The sequence below is a fragment of the Saccopteryx leptura genome, chromosome 6 (assembly GCF_036850995.1).
Source record: "Saccopteryx leptura isolate mSacLep1 chromosome 6, mSacLep1_pri_phased_curated, whole genome shotgun sequence".
In the NCBI taxonomy this organism is placed as follows: domain Eukaryota; kingdom Metazoa; phylum Chordata; class Mammalia; order Chiroptera; family Emballonuridae; genus Saccopteryx; species Saccopteryx leptura.
In genome coordinates, this window is record NC_089508.1 from 89,952,552 (window position 1) to 89,971,967 (window position 19,416).

At 40.7% G+C, this 19,416-nt stretch overlaps 1 protein-coding gene and 2 non-coding genes across 10 annotated transcripts in view; 1 reads left to right on the plus strand and 2 right to left on the minus strand.

The window, feature by feature from the left end:
• The window catches only part of HNRNPC (heterogeneous nuclear ribonucleoprotein C), a 79,451-nt gene that overhangs the window by 4,549 nt on the left and 55,486 nt on the right, over positions 1 to 19,416 (minus strand). The gene's annotated exons all lie outside the window — the stretch shown is intronic.
• TRNAA-CGC (transfer RNA alanine (anticodon CGC)) lies at positions 2,028 to 2,103 on the plus strand. Its single transcript has one exon. It is a non-coding gene; the product is annotated as a tRNA-Ala (tRNA).
• Positions 16,357 to 16,496, minus strand: LOC136377960 (U11 spliceosomal RNA). The gene has a single exon (XR_010746558.1). It is a non-coding gene; the product is annotated as a U11 spliceosomal RNA (small nuclear RNA).

The following is a 19,416-nucleotide window of genomic DNA, read 5'->3' on the forward strand; positions in this document are numbered from 1 at the left end:
TTGATGCTTTATCTACTGCACCACCACAGGTCAGGCTATGTCTTGTTTTAAAGCTCCAATAAGAAATAATTTTTAAGTCTGAGCCCCCAAAAATAAGAAAATTTATAAGCCTGTCCCTCTGGGTCTATCACAGTACCACATGACAGAGCAAACTGTGGCTCGAAACCAGTGCCTAGCTTCTGCCTATAGGCTGGCTGCAGGCACAGAACTGGGATGCATAATATAATTTAAAAAAAGAATTTATGATAAAAAGCAGGAAGATCTGGGCACTTCTACAATGACTTCTCAGTAGATACTATCCTAATATAATGATTCAGAAACTAAAGTATCAGGGTTCAGCAACTACTTTCCTTAACGCAAAATAATCATAGGTAAGTAAAAGTGAAGATGGTTAGCCGTATCATTGGGCACGAAACAACTAATGCCCCAGCCTATCAGATTTTTAGATTTCTATAAACTACCTCCCAACACACTCATTTTCACTAGTACCAGTCTCTAAACCAATGAGCTAGCCATTCCAGATTCCCTACACTTCACTGCACTGGATTTTCCTTTTGAATCAACTCTTTCAATCTGATTCAGGTAAATGGCCATAATAAAAGAGGTGTGAAGTGCTGCTCAAGCAAAAATAGGACTCTCGCCTGACCTGTGGTGGCCCAGTGGATAAAGCGTAGACCTGGAAATGCTGAGGTTGCCGGTTCGAAACCCTGGGCTTGCCTGGTCAAGGCACATGTGGGAGCTGATGCTTCCAGCTCCTCCCGCCCTTCTCTCTCTCTGTCTCTCCTCTCCTCTCTCTCTCTCTCTCTCTCTCTCTCTCTCTCTCTCTGTCTCTCCCTCTCCTCTCTAAAATGAATAAATAAAAAAAATTTTTTTTTAAATAGGACTCTCAAGAAAGAAAGATTCCCTCATAGAAGTTTAAGTTGACCTTGTCTTGAAAAATGTCAAAGTGAAACAACTTCAAGCGTATCAAAATTTGCACCATGGGAGTGCAGGAAGGAGATGGCACACAGCAAGAAACTAAAACCTTGAAAAAATAACAACAGAAAACTTAACCTAACCTGGTGAAGGAAACAGACATGAGTCTCGGAAGCACAGAGTCCCAAACAAGGGAACCCAAAAAGGCCCACACCAAGACACAGTTTAATTACTTTTTAAAAGATTTTATTCATTTTTGAGAAGGAGGAGAAAGAGGAGGAGGAGGGGGGAGGGGAGGGGGGAGGGAGAAAGGGAAGGGGAGGGGGAGGGGGAGAGGGAGAGAGGGAGAGAGGGAGAGAGGGAGAGAGAGAGGGAGAGAGGGAGAGGGAGAGGGAGAGGGAGGGAGGAGAGGGAGAGAAGGGGGGAGGAGCAGGAAGCATCAACTCCCATGTATGCCTTGATCAGGCAAGCCCAGGGCTTCCAACTGGCAACCTTGGTGTTCCAGGTTAACACTTGATCCACTGCGCCACCAGAGGTCAGACCACAGAACACATTATAATTAAAACACAAAAGGTTAAAGACAAGAGAATCTTAAAAGCAGCGAGAAAAAAGTAGTTACCTATAAGTGAGCTTCCATAAACTGCTGATTTCTCAAAAGAAACTTTGCCGGCCAGAAGGGATTGGCAAGAAATATTCAAAGTGATGAAAAGCAAGGACCTACAACCAAGATTATTCTACCCAGCAAAGCTGTCATTTAGAATCAAAGGTCTTATAAAGAGCTTCCCAGATAAGATTCATCTAAAGGAGTTCATCAACAACAAAGCTATTATATGAAATATTAAATGGTCTTTAAGAATAAAAAATAAAGATAAAAATATAAATAAAATGGCAATGAATACAAGGCTATAAACAATTGGAAAGAATGTGAAGTACAGCATAAGGAAAAAGAAATATTCTATTGAATAAAAACTATGTAGTGTTAGATGGGTATGTAACTTATCAGGATGATCACTTGGTAAGTTATGTGATGTCTAATCACTGGGCTGTACACCTGAAACAAGTACAACATTGTATGTCAACTGTAACTGAACAATAAAATACAACCAAATTGGGCCCTGGCCGGTTGGCTCAGCGGTAGAGCGTCGGCCTCGCGTGCGGGGGACCCAGGTTCGATTCCCGGCCAGGGCACACAGGAGAAGCGCCCATCTGCTTCTCCACCCCTCCCCCTCTCCCCTTCCTTCTCAGTCTCTCTCTTCCTCTCCCGCAGCCGAGGCTCCATTGGAGCTGGGGATGGCTCTTTGGGCTCTGCCCCAGGCGCTAGAGTGGCTCTGGTGGCAACAGAGTGACGCGCCCCGGAGGGGCAGAGCATCGCCCCTGGTGGGCGTGCCAGGTGGATCCCGGTTGGGCGCATGCGGGAGTCTGTCTGACTGTCTCTTCCCGTTTCCAGCTTCAGGAAAAAAAAAAAAAAAAAATACAACCAAATTGGCCTGACCAGGAATGAAGCAGTGTAGAGAGCATCAACCTAGGTTTGTCAGCTTGAGCAGGTTCATGGACATGACCCCATGGTCGCTGCTTAAGCAAGGGATCACTGGCTCAGCTGAAGCCCTCCTGTGGTCAAGGCATATAAGAGAAAGCAATCAATGAACAACTAACATGCTGTAAGGAAGAGTTGATGCTTCTTCTTCTCTCTCTCTCCCCTTCCCTCCCTTCCTGTCTGTCTCTCTAAATAAGAAAATAATAATAATAACCTAATTGCCTGACTGGTGGTACAGTGGACAGAGAACTGACAAGGGACACTGAGGACCCAGGTACAAAACCTCAAGGTTGCCGCCTTGAAAACGCAGGCTCACCAGCTTGATGGTGGGATCATCAGCAAGATCCTCAAATGTCCTCTGACTTGAGTGAAGGGTCACTGGCTCAGCTTGAGTCCCCCCCCCCCCCCAACCCACCCATTATACCACAGATGTTTCCTGTCTTAAAATTTTGGATAGATTAGAAATTACTTTAGCCCTGGCTAGGTATCTCTGTTTGACAGAGCACTGCCCTACACACCAAGGTTGCAGGTACAATTACAATCCCAGGTCAGAACACATAAAAGAATCAACCAATGAATACATAAATAAATGGAACAACCAATTGATATTTCTCTTTCCTTCTTTTCTCTCTCTAAAATCAATAAAGTAAAACAAAATTTAAATTATTGTCGGTATATTATCAAGTATATAATTCAAGAAACCAACTAGTTGTCAAATATTGTTGCCTACAAGCAATCTAGAAGATATCTTTCCTCTCTGTACAATACTGATTTATTAAAATCAATTTCAATATGCCTTTTCATTTCATTTATGCTTGCCTTTGATTTTCCCAGAAAAGGGATTGATTTTACGGGCTACTTGGTATTTGGACTTTAGTGTATCTGAGAATCCTTGAAACTGCTAAAATTATGTGAATGTACCCATCCATAAAGTTAAAAACCACCAATCCAGAAATAAAAGGAATATCGCATTCAATTTGAGCTTATCAGGACTTGTTTCTTTCTGAGAAACGTTTTACATGTAGAGGTAAAGAGAAAAATGTGTAAAAATCCATGCTAAAGATTCAAAAGATGATTTTAAGAAAGTGAAGATAAACTAAACTCTAAAGAACAAGATGGCAATAATATGTAACCTTTGGAACATGAAAAACAAATGTGACAATTGCAAAAATTAATGAAGTTTCAGAGTCAAAAGAATGGGTTTTTTCAACATAGCTCCAGTAATTACTTAGTAATGTAGTTAAACCCCCCACTAATGACTGATTACTGCCAAAAACCGTAGCCACAAGGACTACATGGATAAAACAAAAATTCATTTAAAGAACACAAAAAAATTCATTTAAAGAGTTTAAAATAAATGCCCTGGCCTGAGAGCTCAGTTGGTTAGAGCAGTGGTCCCCAACCTTTTTTGGGCCACGGACCGGTTTAATGTCAGAAAATATTTTCACGGACTGGCCTTTAGGGTGGGACGGATAAATGCACAAAATAAAATCATGTGACTGGCGTAAAAACTGTGGTATTTTTAAATATAATTGTCGAACTTATGAGACAAACGTCTAAAGTGAGTCTTAGACAAATGTAACAGAGGGAATCTGATCATTTTTCAAAAATAAAACATCGTTCAGACTTAAATATAAATAAAACAGAAATAATGTAAGTTATTTATTCTTTCTCTGCGGACCAGTACCAAATGGCTCACGGACCGGGGGTTGGGGACCACTGGGTTAGAGCACCATCTTTTTTTTTTTAATTTTTTAAAATTTTTATTTATTCATTTTAGAAAGGAGGGGGGGGGGAGAGAGAGAGAGAGAGAGAGAGAGAGAGAGAGAGAAAGAGAGAGAGAGAGAAGTGGGGGAGGAGCAGGAAGCATCAACTCCCATATGTGCCCTGACCAGGCAAGCCCAGAGTTTCGAACCAGCGACCTCAGCATTTCCAGGTCGACGCTTCATCCACTGCGCCACCACAGGTCAGGCCTAGAGCACCATCTTAAAGCACAGAGGTTGCCAGTTCGAGTCCCAGTGAGGGCACATACAGGAACAGATTGTTGTTCCTGTCTTTCTCTCCAAAATTAATAAAACAAACATTTTTTAAAGGCTTTTTAAAGTTTAAATTAAAATAAAGCACTGAGTAAAGATCTACTATATCTGTTTTATAAATTTGGTTTCTGCCCATACACTATAACCTGTGACAATCAACATCAATGACAGGTTTCCCAACATATCATTCAGAACAAACCTTCAGAACACACCTTATATATTCCATTATTCTAATTTTATAGAAAAGGACTTTCAAACTTTATCTTTGGTCTTGTATGAACTGAAGCTAAGCAATTATACTGCATGAGGAGAATATCAGCTAACGATACTCATAAACACCAAAATTTCTAGATACTTGTACTGGCCAAGAGTTTGCTTAAAGGCTTTAGTCACTGTAAAAAAAAAAAAAAAGACTGGATAAAGAAGATGTGGCACATATACACTATGGTATACTACTCAGCCATAAGAAATGATGACATTGGATCATTTACAACAAAATGGTGGGATCTTGGTAACATTATACAGAGTGAAATAAGTAAATCAGAAAAAAACAAAAATTTCTAGAAACTGTTCAAGTATCAACATCTTTGATAACTTGTATCTTTGAACATCATAAAAATTCATTAAAAATTGTTTTCTATTGATTTAAGAGAGGAAGAGGCGAGAAAAAGAGGAAGAAAGAGAGAACCATCCACTCATTGTTCCACTTAGTTGTAGTACATGCATTGACTACTTCTCGAAAGTGCTCTGACCAGATCTAGCAGGCAGCCTCAGAGCATTGGGGCAATGCTTTACCCAGTAAGCCACCCACTCAGGGCCAAAATTCATTCTGAATATAAACAAAAACCTAATAAAAACCAAACACTTCATAGTTACTCTAATGTAATTTTAATATTTATTCTGTTAAATCACAAAGCTTTATTTTACAAATGAGTAGACTAATGACTCTGCCTTAATTATGTAAAAGAAAAATGTGTTAAAATGACTAACATGTTTAATTCATGTTTACATTAAAATGCAAATATAAAACTGTGTGTAAAAAAATGACACCAAAAAGCCCCATTTTCACAATATAGTTGGAACTCTTCCTTTTGTGTTTAAAAATAAATACAGCCTAACCTGTGGTGGCACAGTGGATAAAGGGTTGACCTGGAATGCTGGAGTGGCGGGTTCAAAACACCCGCTTGCCTGGTCAAGGCACATATGGGAGTTGATGCTTCCTACTCCTCTCCCCCCTTTCTAAAATGAATAAAAAATTAATAAAAAATTAAAATTTAAAATAAATAAGCTACCTAAATTTTTAGGTTCCCACTCCCCTAAATTAAGAGACAATTTCTAATGTTATATGCAGGCACTCCTTCACAAACATGCTATCTTGCTGTGCCTGGGGAAGCCAAACTGAATACAATTGTTAAAGTTACACAAGTTTCGCTAATATAATTTATGGATGGGTTGTCCTGGCTGGATGGCTCACTTGGCTGGAGCATTGTCTTGCAATGCAGAGGTGACTGGTTCAGTCCTTGGCTGGGGCACATACAGAAACAGATTAATGCTTCTGTCTCCCCCTTACTCCCTTCCTCTCTCTGTATTCAATAAAAATAAAAAATTTAAAAAATAGGAAAAAATAATTTATGGATGGAACGCCAATTACCAAGGTAAATTCGCACAGTTGCACTTTATGTTCCTTAACTTTGTATTGCCTTTATCCAATGGTAAATTAAGGATACAAATTATCAACATGACAGCCAAACTAAAAAAAAGGCAAGCACTGCCTAATTAAATAAGAAACTAGATATAAATAATAAACCAGTCTGATGTACAGAATCATATTCCATATAGAGAAGCACTCCAACTATTAAAAAAAAATGCAACAAAAAATAAGTATGGAAACAGGTTGCTAATGATCAAAATTCAGGAATATACTATATACATTCCTTGAGGAACAGGAATCAATATCCCCTACAGATGCAGAACCAATGGTGCAAACAAACAATATCTTCTGCCATCTTTCAGAAATAACAGCTGATACTAGTATTGAGGCATACTTTTGCAAATTTAAAGTCACATTTGACTGATTTAAGTATGTACTCAGTTTAAGATGCACACAATTTCTATAAATTTTTTAAAAATAAAAGGCTGCATCTTTAAATTAATATATTGCTTTGCCTTGATGGAGGCACTGGGAAGCTCTATTAATATGAAAATAGGTATTTCATGGGAAGACTATGAAAATTCAGCTTAACACTTTCTAAAGGAAAAATAATGTAGCCTAACCAGGTAGTGTCGCAGTGGACAGAGCGTTGGACTGGGATGCAGAGGACCCGGGTTCAAAACCGAGGTCGCCGGCTTGAGTGCGGGCTCATCTGGTTTGAGAACAGCTCACCAGCTTTTAACAAGCCAAGGTCGCTGGCTTGCACAAGGGTTCCCTCGGTCTGTTGTAGCCCCACAGTCAGCGCACATATGAGAAAGCAATCAATGAACTAAGGTGCCACAAAGAATTGAGGCTTCTCATCTCTCTCCTTTCCTGCATGTTTGCCCCATCTATGCCTGTCTCTGTCACAAATAATAGTAATAATAATAATCTGGGTGATGATATGCATGTTGCTTTGAGTCTTAAATCACTCCTTTCAGAAACAACACCATATTAGGAAATGCAATTTTTTAAATCCCTGGCTTTGCTTATGTTTACAAAGCTTTCCATCCAATTAATAATCTCTTCTAGACTCTTCAATTTCCAATGACTTTTAACATTGCTCATTTATCATGTTCTCCACACATTCCAAAATGTTACAGTTTGGATCTTATCCAAAGATAATGTCTTAAAACAGTGTGGTCCAATTTTTATCTTTTTTTAAAGCTGAAATTATAAAACAGTATTTATGAGTAATACTGCTTATACACTATACATTAAGAACATACAATTCCATTCATTTCTATATTCTGGTTTGAACAAGCCAGATCAATAGAGTACATTTCTCTCATTTACAGTAAAATTTCTTTTGTTTTGTATTTTTCTGAAGCTGGAAACAGGGGAGAGACAGTCAGACAGACTCCCGCATGCACCCGACCAGGATCCAACTAGCACGACCACAAGGGGGCGACACTCTGCCCACCAGGGGGCAATGCTCTGCCCCTCTGGGGCGTCGCTCTGTTGTGACCAGAGCCACTCTAGTGCCTGGGGCAGAGGCCAAGGAGCCATCCCCAGCGCCCCGGCCATCTTTGCTCCAATGGAGCCTCTGCTGCGGGAGGGGAAGAGAGAGACAGAGAGGAAGGAGAGGGGGAGGGGTGGAGAAGCAGATAGGCGCTTCTCCTGTGTGCCCTGGTCGGGAATCGAACCCGGGACTTCTGCACACCAGGCTGACGTTCTACCACTGAGCCAACCGGCCAGGGCCTACAGTAAAATTTCTTTAAGAGTTGTCTGTACAAACAGATTTGTGGTTGCCAGGTGATCGAGTAGAGGGAAAACTTGACAACAAAGGAGCTTCATGATGAAGTTTTGGGATATATGGCAATACCTGTATCTTAATTGTACCAGTCGGTACATGGCTATACACATCCAAATTGTACACCAAAAGCCATGTATCTGATTGTCTATACAAAGCCTTCTACTCTGTCTCCAATTTCTACCTTTCCATTCTCCTCCAGTTTATGCCCCCACCATTATCAAGATCTATCCTGCCCTGACTAGATATCTTGGCTGGTTAGAGCAGTGTCCCAAAGCAGAGAGGTTGCTGGTTCGATCCCTGGTTAGGGCACATATAGAAACACATCAATGTTCTGCCTTTTGCTTGCTGTCTCTTTTCCTAACATCAATAAATTAAAACAAACAACCAAAAACCTATCCTTGCCAAAGTCACCAATGTTTTCCACATTGCTAAATCCAATAGATATTTCTCAATCTTCATATTAAACTGTCAACCACAATTGTAAATTCATCCCTCTCCTCTTTTAACACATTTCAATACGGCTTCCAGGACATTTCATACTTCTGGTTTTCTCCATCTTTTTTCTTTGTGGCATTCTCAATCATATTTGCTCAAATTCCTCATCTCTCTCGTCTTTAAAGGTGCCGTTCTGACCCTGGCCGCTTGGCTCAGTTGTAGAGGATCAGCCCAGCATGTGGGAAGTCCCAGGTTTGATTTCTGGTAAGGGCACACAGGAGAAGTGACCATCCACCCCTCCCCCCACCCTCACCCCAAGCCATGGCTCAAGCCAGCTGGCCTTGTTCCTTGGCTTCACATGTCAGGTGTTAAAAAAATGTTTCCGGTTGAAAAGGAGCAATGGCCCCAGATGGACAGAACATTGCTCCTTAGTGGGCTTGTTGGGTCAATCCAGGTCAGGACTCATGCAGGAGTCTGTCCCCCTGCCTCCCCTCCTTTCACAAAGAGAGAGAGAAGAGAGAAGAGAGAGAGGGGGAGGGAGGGAGGGAGGGAAAGTGCCATTCTCCAGGAATCTTTTTCCTACCTGCACAATTTTATGACCTATTTAGCAGAAGCCTGCCTAACGTTTCTCAAAAATGTCTAATAGGGAGCTTAAACTAACATGTTCACAACTGAGCTATCTCTCTCCCTAGTTCTTCTAATGTTTTTCCTCATCAGTGTCTAGTTTTCCAAAACTTTGGTGACATCTTTGATTCTTCTCTTAGACCTCATACTGATCTGTAAGCAAATCTATCTAACTACAAAATTTAACCACTTCTTACCTCTCCTACTGTTTGTTACCTCCCTGGTCTTCTCCCAAATGATTGTTCACTTAGATAATCTTACTGGCCACTTATTCTAAGAATAGTCTTGTTAAAATATAAACAAGATCCTCACTCCTATGCTCAAAACTCTCCAATGACTTCCCATCTCATTCAGAATAAAAGCTAAAGATCCACTTTCTCTCAGGCCATCTATTTTCCACCCTGGTGAATACAATAATGCCTCCTCAAAGTAAGATCTTAAATATTTGTTGAGAAAATAGGTGACTTTCCTAAACTGGGTCCTAGAAAAGAATCACAAATCACATTATCAACAACAGATAACAAACCCAACCTATCCTTAAAAGCTGGAAAGCTAAGGGTACTGGTATGTGTGTGTTTGTTTTTTCTAGTATAAAGACTATTGGAAACTTGACTCTTAGAAAATCAGAAAAAAAATGAATTGAATAAATAATCTACAACCCTGGCCAGATAGTTCAGCTGGTTAGAGCTTTTGTCATATACCAAGGCTGTGGGTTCAACCCCTAGTCAAGACACATACAAGAGTCAATCAATGAATGCATAAGTAAGTGGAACAACAAGGCAATGTTCCCCTATATCAGGGGTCTCAAACTCGTGGCCCGCCGAACAATTTTGTGCGGCCCGCAGACTAATCCACGAAGTTCAAAATATTTTGGATAAAATTAAGTAAGCCTAGGGGCCTACTTGTATTTTTCATTTCTCTAGCATCCTAGCTAGATATTAGCTTAGTTAACAGCAGTTGTGATGCGAACTACAGTTTCTGGTCGTTTTGTGACACTGAGTAAACTGCATGTACGATTGTGCTTGTTGTACTGATTTTTTTTTTGTTTTCAACTGCAGTGAGAAAGTGTTGCATAACAGTTGCCTTTTGTAGACCTAGTGCGGCCCGCCGAACGGCTGTGATCTTGCTCTGCGGCCCACATGCTGAGTTGAGTTTGAGACCCCTGCCCTATATCTTCAAGTCAATCAGTAAGATTTTAAAATTTAAACTGAACCAGTTTTCAAGCTATTACAAAATAAAAGTCAGAACTTGTGCCTATAATGGATATGATTTGAGACTATCATGTCATGTTTGTTGTGAGGAAATCATAAACACAAATTTCCATACATGATTTTCTCCTGCTAACTATTTTTGTACCATAATAATCTGTTCCCTTTGTTAAACTCCCATTAATCTCACAGTCATAATATATAATACATGTATCACTGTTAAGAAAAAGTCTCTCTTCAGTGAACTTTGTTGCTTTTTCCTTGGATTATTAATAAAATTTATCAATTTATCCCTCTATTCTTTGGATACATATGAACACTTATTCTTGCCCTGGTTGGTGGTACAGTGGATAGAGTGTTGTCCCAGAGTCAGGTCAGGGCTTGACCCTTGAGGTTGCCAGTTCGAGCCCCAAACAAGGCACATATGAGAAGCAATCAATGGCACAAGTAAGTAGGAGAATGAGTTGATGCTTCTCTTTCTCTATCAAAAAAAAAAAAAAAAATCTTATCCTATTTATCAAAAGTGCATCTTTTTTCTTTCCCTGAAAAATAACATTAGTGTCCTAGATACTATTCCAATATTCCTTTTCAGCTTTGTTCCAAAACTGAAGTCTGGGTTCTCTAACTTCTTGTCTGAAGAGCAGTCTTTAGTCATAACAATTCTCACACTGAACACTTAAAATTGATTTAACCCAGTAATACTAACTTTGCAACATTTTAGACCTGCATTGTTGAACTGAGTAGTCACTAGCCACGTGTTACTAAATTAAATTGAAAATTTGATTCTTGCCTGACCTGAGGTGTATAAAGGGTCAACCTGGAATGCTGAGATTCCTGGTTCAAGATGCTGGGCTTGCCTGGTCAAGGCACATACGAGAAGAAGATGCTTCTCGTCCAGACCTACCCCCCCCCCCCCCACAATCCTTTCTCTCTCTCTTCTAAATTCAATAAATGCAATCTTAAAAAAAAAAAAGAAAAAATTTAAAAAGAAAAAATAAATTTCAGTTCTTAAAGTAGCCACATTTCAAGAGCTAGAGTCAAATGTGGATAAATGCCTACCATACCAACAGTACAGTAGAGATACACATCACCACAGAAAGTTCTATTGAACAGCACTGTTCTAGTTTGTTGCTTACACAAACATCTATCTAATGTCTCTACTTAAATTTCCAAAGAGAGCCCAGAAGACTATTATTTTCAGTCTATAACAAACCCAAAATCCTTACAAGCCAGCTAAATGTCCTTAGTATAAACTGCTAGTTATACATCTCCTAGGATGATAAAACAGAATAGCAAAACTAAAAAAAAAAAAAAAAAAATTAGAAACAGTAATAAACTTAAAAACTGTCAATATCAGATGCTATATCCAAAGAGTTACATTCAGAATATATGTAGAAGCCTTACAACTCGATGACAAAAATCAAGACAATATAAACATGGGTAAAGGATCAGAATACATTTGCCTAAAGATAAACAGCCACTGAGCACATGTATACTCAATGCCAAGTTTAAAAACAAAAACACAAATCAAAACCACAATGGCATACTAATCCTCCAACTAGAATGCTTAAATAAGAGAGATAATAAAACACATGTTGACAGGCCCTGGCCGGTTGGCTCAGCTGTGGAGCGTCGGCCTGGCGTGCGGGGGACCTGGGTTCGATTCCCGGCCAGGGCACACAGGAGAAGCACCCATTTGCTTCTCCACCCCTCCCCCTCTCCTTCCTCTCTGTCTCTCTCTTCCCCTCCTGCAGCCAGGGCTCCATTGGAGCAGGGATGGCCCGGGCGCTGGGGATGGCTCCTTGGCCTCTGCCCCAGGCGCTGGAGTGGCTCTGGTCGCAGCAGAGCGACACCTCGGAGGGGCAGAACGTCGCCCCTGGTGGGCGTGCCGGGTGGATCCCAGTCAGGCACATGCGGGAGTCTGTCTGACTGTCTCTCCCCATTTCCAGCTTCAGAAAAATACAAAGCACATGTTGACAATGTGAAGAAATTGAAACCCTCATACATGGCTGATGGGAGCATAAAATGGTACAGCTGCATTGAAGACAGTATGGCAGTTCCTCAAATTAATCTACTGAAAGACCCAGCAATTCTCCTAAGGCAGGGGTTGGGAACCTTTTTAGCTGAGAGAGCCATGAATGCCACATATTTTAAAATGTAATTCCGTGAGAGCCATACACCGACCATGTATGTTATGCATTATCAAATAAAATTTTGGTGTTGTCCCAGAGGACAGCTGTGATTGGCTCCTGCCATCTGCAACCATGAACATGAGTGGTAGGAAATGGATTGTAATGAGAATGTTTTATATTTTTAAAGTTATTATTTTTTTTTTTTAATTTTATTTATTCACTTTTAGAGAGGAGAGAGAGAGGGAGAGAGAGAGAGACAGAGAGGGAGAGAGAGGAGAGAGAGACAGAGAGAGAAGGGGGAGGAGCTAGAAGCATCAACTCCCATATGTGCCTTGACCAGGCAAGCCCAGGGTTTCGAACCGGCAACCTCAGCATTTCCAGGTCGACGCTTTATCCACTGCGCCACCACAGGTCAGGCTAAAGTTATTATTTTTTTAACTAAAGATTTGTCTGCGAGTCAGATGCAGCCATCAAAAGAGCCACATCTGGCTCACGAGCCATAGGTTCCCGACCCCTATTCTAAGGTATATACCCAAGAGAAATAAAAACATATGCCCATGCAAAAATGTGTATACAATGTTCATAAGCAACATTATTCAAACTGTGAAAACCATGGAATATAATTCAGTAATAAGAAAGAATGAAGTATGAAAAATAAGGCTGAACCATGAAATACTATTCTAAGTGGAAGAAATCAGTTGCAGAAAGACACATATTGTGTGATTCTACTGAAAGTAAATGTCCAAATCAGGCAAATCGACAGAGAAAGTAAACTTGTTGCAGGGCATGGGGACAAAAGATTAGGGAATGATAACTAATAAGGTGTTTATTCTAGGGGGTGATGAAATGTTCTAAAATTAGATCATGGTCATGACTACACAACTCTGAACATATTAAATTGAATTGTGTAGTTTATAATGAATTATATAGTATGTGAATTACATTTCAATAAAGCTAAGTTTAAGAAACAGGGTGGGATAACATCAATGAGCTTCACTAAGTTCTGTCTGGATGAAGAATGTCCTGAAGTAGAGTCCTAAAATAGAAGCTAAATATGAATTAGACTATAATTATGAGAATATCATTTCATTTGGAGCAATATAGCAGATTCTCTGGTCCACAATCAAATGCATACATTTCAAAAAATTATCTCCCAAATACTCAAAAGTCTAGGAAACAATAAGAGAAATTAGCCCTGATAAGTGAAATTAAGAATATATTACTATCAAAAATTTAAGTTCAATAATAACCAAGTTTTTGTTGAAAGAATATTTGAAAGAATCTATGCTCTCATCCAAAATCCTCCTGGTAACAACAATATGATCAAGTTTCCACAAGAAGAGACATAACCAACAAAGGGGCTCTGAGCAAATGGAAATTTTCGCCTCATGCCTAAAATGACAATTAAAATGTCATTTTAGGTGTCACCTAAAGAGCCATCTCTTAGCTTTTCCAAGTAGCCAAGAACTTTCTTGCTCTTTGAATCACATATGCCTTTCTAAGCAAGCCCAGTGCTGTTCAGGAATATAAAAAAACCAAAACGGCCTGACCAGGTGGAGGCGCAGTGGATAGAGCATCGGACTGGGATGTGGAGGACCCAGGTTCGAGACCTCAAGGTCGCCGGCTTGACTGCGGGCTCATCTGGTTTGAGCAAAAGCTCACCAGCTTGGACCCAAGGTCACTGGCTCCAGCAAGGGGTTGCTCAATCTGCTGAAGGCCCGCGGTCAGGGCACATGTGAGAGAGCAATCAATGAACAACTAAGGTGTTGCAAAGCGCAATGAAAAACTAATGATTGATGCTTCTCATCTCTCTCCGTTCCTGTCTGTCCCTGTCTATCCCTCTCTCTGACTCACTCTGTCTCTGTAATAAATAAATAAATAAACAAACAAACAAACAAGCAAACCAAAACGGGGAGAGGCAAGATGACAGCTCCTCTAACCCCACTCCACCCAGCAAAAACGGGTTAATCCAAAACCTAAGTTTGTGTGCCTAGAACAAAATAAGGGCACAAGTATTAGTTTAAGGACTGTAATGGCTGGCTTCTTTTATCCATCTTGCATTTCAATGGAAATTCTCCCACTATGCACAAACTATTTTTCTCAGTTTTTGATTAGCATACCTTCCTGGAAAAGATCTGTAGGGAAAGAATCAACAAAATTGCTTCTGCCTGACCAAGTGGTGGCACAGTAGATAGAGTGTTGGACTGGGATGTGGAGGACCCAGGTTCAAAACAGAGGTCTGCGGAGGACCCAGGTTCGATTCCCGGCCAGGGCACATAGGAGAAGCACCCATTTGCTTCTCCACCCCTCCGCCGCGCTTTCCTCTCTGTCTCTCTCTTCCCCTCCCGCAGCCAAGGCTCCATTGGAGCAAAGATGGCCCGGGCGCTGGGCATGGCTCTGTGGCCTCTGCCTCAGGCGCTAGAGTGGCTCTGGTCGCAATATGGCGACGCCCAGGATGGGCAGAGCACCGCCCCTGGTGGGCGTGCCGGGTGGATCCCGGTCGGGCGCATGCGGTAGTCTGTCTGACTGTCTCTCCCTGTTTCCAGCTTCAGAAAAATGAAAAAAAAACAAAAAAAACAAAACAAAACAAAACAAAACAGAGGTCGCCAGCTTGAGCCCAAGCTTGCTGGCTTGAGCAAGGGGTCACTCGATATGCTGTAGCCCCCTGGTCAAGGCACATATGAGAAATCAATGAACAACTAAGGAGCTGCAATGAAGCATTGATGTTTCTCATCTCTATCCCTTCCTGTCTGTCTGTCCCTCTCTCTGACTCCCTGTCTTTGCCACACACACAAAAAGAATTGCTTCTTTCCCTTGGGATGGTGAACACACAACACAGAGTAGAGATGCTGTGTTGGAGAATTGTGCACTTGAAAACCTGTATATATAATCTTGTTAACCAGTATCACACCAATAAATATAATAAAAGGGAAAATAAATATTTTAAACTGTGTTTCCAAAAGCTCTAAACAATACAAACCTTCAGGTAACCTTTAATGGCATGATCCTAGTCATAAAAGATAAAATCTCAGCAAGTTATACTTAACTTTTCTCTCCCAACAAAGCACCTTCTTGCATAACTTTAAACAAATCACACCAAGACCAGCCACCTTTCCAGTTCAACAATTAAATGGTGACTATATATTTATATCTTGCCACCGCTTCCAGTTTCTTTTCTAACAATAGGGTTATTGCTAAGATATCTGCCTACAGACACAAATCCTTAATATGACATACAAAGCCCTTTATAACCCACATTCTTTTCCAACTACAGCTATCTGCATCCCTAAATACAGAGATATTCACAATTCTGCATTGTACCCCCACCCTAACTGCCTTAATTCCTCCTTCTTACTTATAACCAAAGGCAAGTTCAAATACAGTCCTTTGTGAAACTAAATGGGACTCTGAATCTTAACAGGGAAGGTTATAGCTCAAAAGGGCAACACAATTCATCTTTCTGAGACAATACTATACAATGCAGGACAAATAGCAACCCGTTAATTACACAGTACTTTCTTCACCTTTTGTGATATTGCTTGTCATACATGTCTCATATTTATTTATTTTTATTTATTTATTATTATTATTTTTTACAGAGACAGAGTCAGAGTGAGGGATAGACAGACAGGAACGGAGAGATGAGAAGCATCAATCATTAGTTTTTCGTTGCATATTGCGACACCTTAATTGTTCATGGATTGCTCTCATAGGTGCCTTGACCGTGGGCCTTCAGCAGACCGAATAACCCCTTGCTCGAGCCAGCGACCTTGGGTTCAAGCTGGTGAGCTTTTTGCTGAAGCCAGATGTGCCTGCGCTCAAACTGGCAACCTCGGGGTCTTGAACCTGGGTCTTCCGCATCCCAGTACGACGCTCTATCTACTGCGCCACCGCCTGGTCAGGCTACATGTCTCATATTTAATCTGTGAGTTGAAGTATTTCATTCCTCTTTCTAAACATGGTGTGTGGGCATGTTTTCCTAATATTATACTACCTATAATATTACACTGCCACCTTCTTTTTTTTACAAACACTAGGACCAACGATCACTAGATGCCCAGGTACCAAAATCATGCTTCTGAAATCTCGATGTTGGTTCCACATGTAGAGAAATCAAGCTACCTACCCTACTACTATGTGTGCCATTCATGGCAGATGCCCTGTTTATATACTGCCTTCTAATGATCAGTAATAAAGTGAATGAATAAAAATATTTAAAAAATTAAAGAAATTTAAGAACCTGAAAAACCACTGCAAAGCATTTCAAAAGAACTTCTCTAGCAATACCTTTACCAGAAGCAACAAGGCTCTCAAGAAGACAAAAAAAAGGATCTTTGTCAGAAACTTATTATAGATTTATGAAATTTTCAACAAATAATGTTTTGCGCACATGGTAACTTATGCAACTATCTTAGTTGTATATATAAACCCCATGAATGTTCATCCTAGAAGTCTTCTTTAGGTTTATATTCTTACCACAAAAATTGTGTTTGTTGATTTTCAACCTTTTATTTTCATGGCACAAACACACACTATAATTACTAAGGTCAGTGCCCCTGACTAAATACAATCATTTTCATCTTATGGAACAAATAAATTAGTTACTAAGGAAGAAGAGGTCAGGGCCCCTTTTTCTTTAGTAATTAGTTTATGAGTGCGTGAGAAACAAAGGTTGAAAATCACTGTGAAAAGTTTATAGCATATCTGAAACATAAAGTTGACTATGCATCTGAGCATCAAATATTAATAAATCTATTTATAGTGGTCGTTTCATACAATGACAGTTTTTGTTAAAATTCGTAAGAACTCCCACACCAGTAACATCAGAAATTGCCTTAACAACTAGAACCCAAAATTCCACAAGAACAACATGGCTCTAACAAAAGCTTGTATTAAAAATTCTTTCAGGCCCCGGCAGGTTGGCTCAGTGGCAGAGCGTTGGCCTGGCATGCAGGAGTCCCGGGTTCGATTCCCGGACAAGGCACACAGGATAAGCGCCCATCTGCTTCTCCACCCCTAACCCTCTCCTTCCTCTGTTTCTCTCTTCCCTTCCCGCAGCGGAGGCTCCATTGGAGCAAAGTTGGCCCTGGCGCTGGGAGTGGCTCTATGGCCTCTGCCTCAGGCGCTAGAGTAGCTCTGGTTGCAACAGAGCAATGCCCCAGGTGGGCAGAGCATCGCCCCCTGGTGGGCGAGCTGGGTGGATTCCAGTGGGGCGCATGCAGGAGTCTGTCTGACTGCCTCCCCGTTTGCAACTTTAGAAAAATACAAAAAAAAAAAAAAAAAAAAAAAAAAATTATTTCAGGCCTGACCTGTGGTGACACAGTGGATAAAGCGTCAACCTGGAAACGTTGAGGTTGCCGGTTCAAAACCCTGGGCTTGCCTGGTCAAGGCACATGTGGGAGTTGATGCTTCCTGTTCCTCCTCCCTTCTCTCTCTCTCCCCTCTCTATAATGAATAAATAAAATCTTAAAAAAAAAAAATCTTCCAACAAAGCATTGGACTGGGCTGCAAAGGTTCCAGGTTTGAAACCTCAAGGTCATCAACTTGAGTGCAGGATCATAGGCATGACCCCAAGGTTGCTGGCTTGAGCAAGGGTCACTCACTCTGCTGTAGCACCCCAGTCAAGGCACATTTGAGAATGCAATCAATGAACAACTAAGGTGCTGCAACAAAGAATTGATGCTTCTCATCTCTCTTCCTTCCTGCCTGTCTGTCCCTATTTGTCCCACTCTGTCACCAAGAAAAAAAATCTTCTAAAACTAAGGTAATCTTTAATGATCGCAGGTTAACAGTTCTTAAGGCCCCCCCCCCTCCAAAAATTAGTAACCTTACTGCAGTGCAGTGCAGGCAACAGCATTAATGCCACAGAATCTAATTCTCTGTTGTCTCTTTCTCAGAAGACACTCTAGTAAATTTTAAGTGGCTCAGGCAAGTTTTATCATTTGATTATATTCCATTTCTAAAGGTATTTATAATATTTGGAACTTGACCTATCAACACTCATTCCTACCCAAGCAAAAATACAAATCACTGCAATTCTCCTAACAAAACATCATTAATAAGTTATTTCCTGATACTTAAAATTTGTTTCTCCTTACAAAGCACCCAATATCTACATTCTTAAAGTTTTCTGTCAAAATTCAGGCTAATGTTTAAAGTCCTAACACCTCTATGAAGTATTCTGGTCTCCTACCCCCAACTCTACCATGTCAAAACAGAGAAAAGGTGGTGAGAAAGACTTAAAAAGAAAGAATAGAACCCAAATTTGATCAAGCCTCCAAATCAAACTAATTCACAAGAAATACAGGTGACAGAAAAGCATTTTAAACAATACAACATACAACCTGCAATTCCAACTCTGCAACAACTGATGAAATTAAGGGATTTTATTTCTGTGGTTGCTTATAAAAGCTGTCTTGTCTTTTATTGATAAGACTGTTCTTTTATATACTATATTTGAATTGAAGTGATCCATAATACAGAGTAAAAAAAAAAATAAGTTGAAATAACTTTTAAAAAAGAATGTCTACCGGCCAGGGCACACAGGAGAAGCGCCCATCTGCTTCTCCACCCCTTCCCCTCTCCTTACTCTCTGTCTCTCTCTTCCCCTCCCGCAGCCAAGGCTCCACTGGAGCAAAGTTGGCCCGGGCGCTGAGGATGGCTCCATGGCCTCTGCCTCAGGCGCTAGAATGGCCCTGGTTGCAACAGAGCGACGCCCCAGATGGGCATGCTGGGTGGATCCCGGTCGGGCGCATGCGGGAGTCTGTCTGACTGCCTCCCCGTTTCCAACTTCAGAAAAAAAAAAAGAATGTCTAGGCTTTGGCTGGTCACTTCTCACTTTGGAAAAATACAAAGAATGTCTATAAGACTGGCCTGTGGTGGCACAGTGGATTAAGCATTGACCTAATAAAACACATTGAGGTTCCTTGTTCAAAACCCTGGGCTTGCCTATTCAAGGCACATGCAGGAAGCAAGTACTACGAGTTGATGCTTCCTGCTTCTACCCACCCCTCTCTAAAAATCAATCACTAAAACAGAATAATAAAAAGAGAGACAGAGAGAGGGACAGATAGGAACAGACAAACA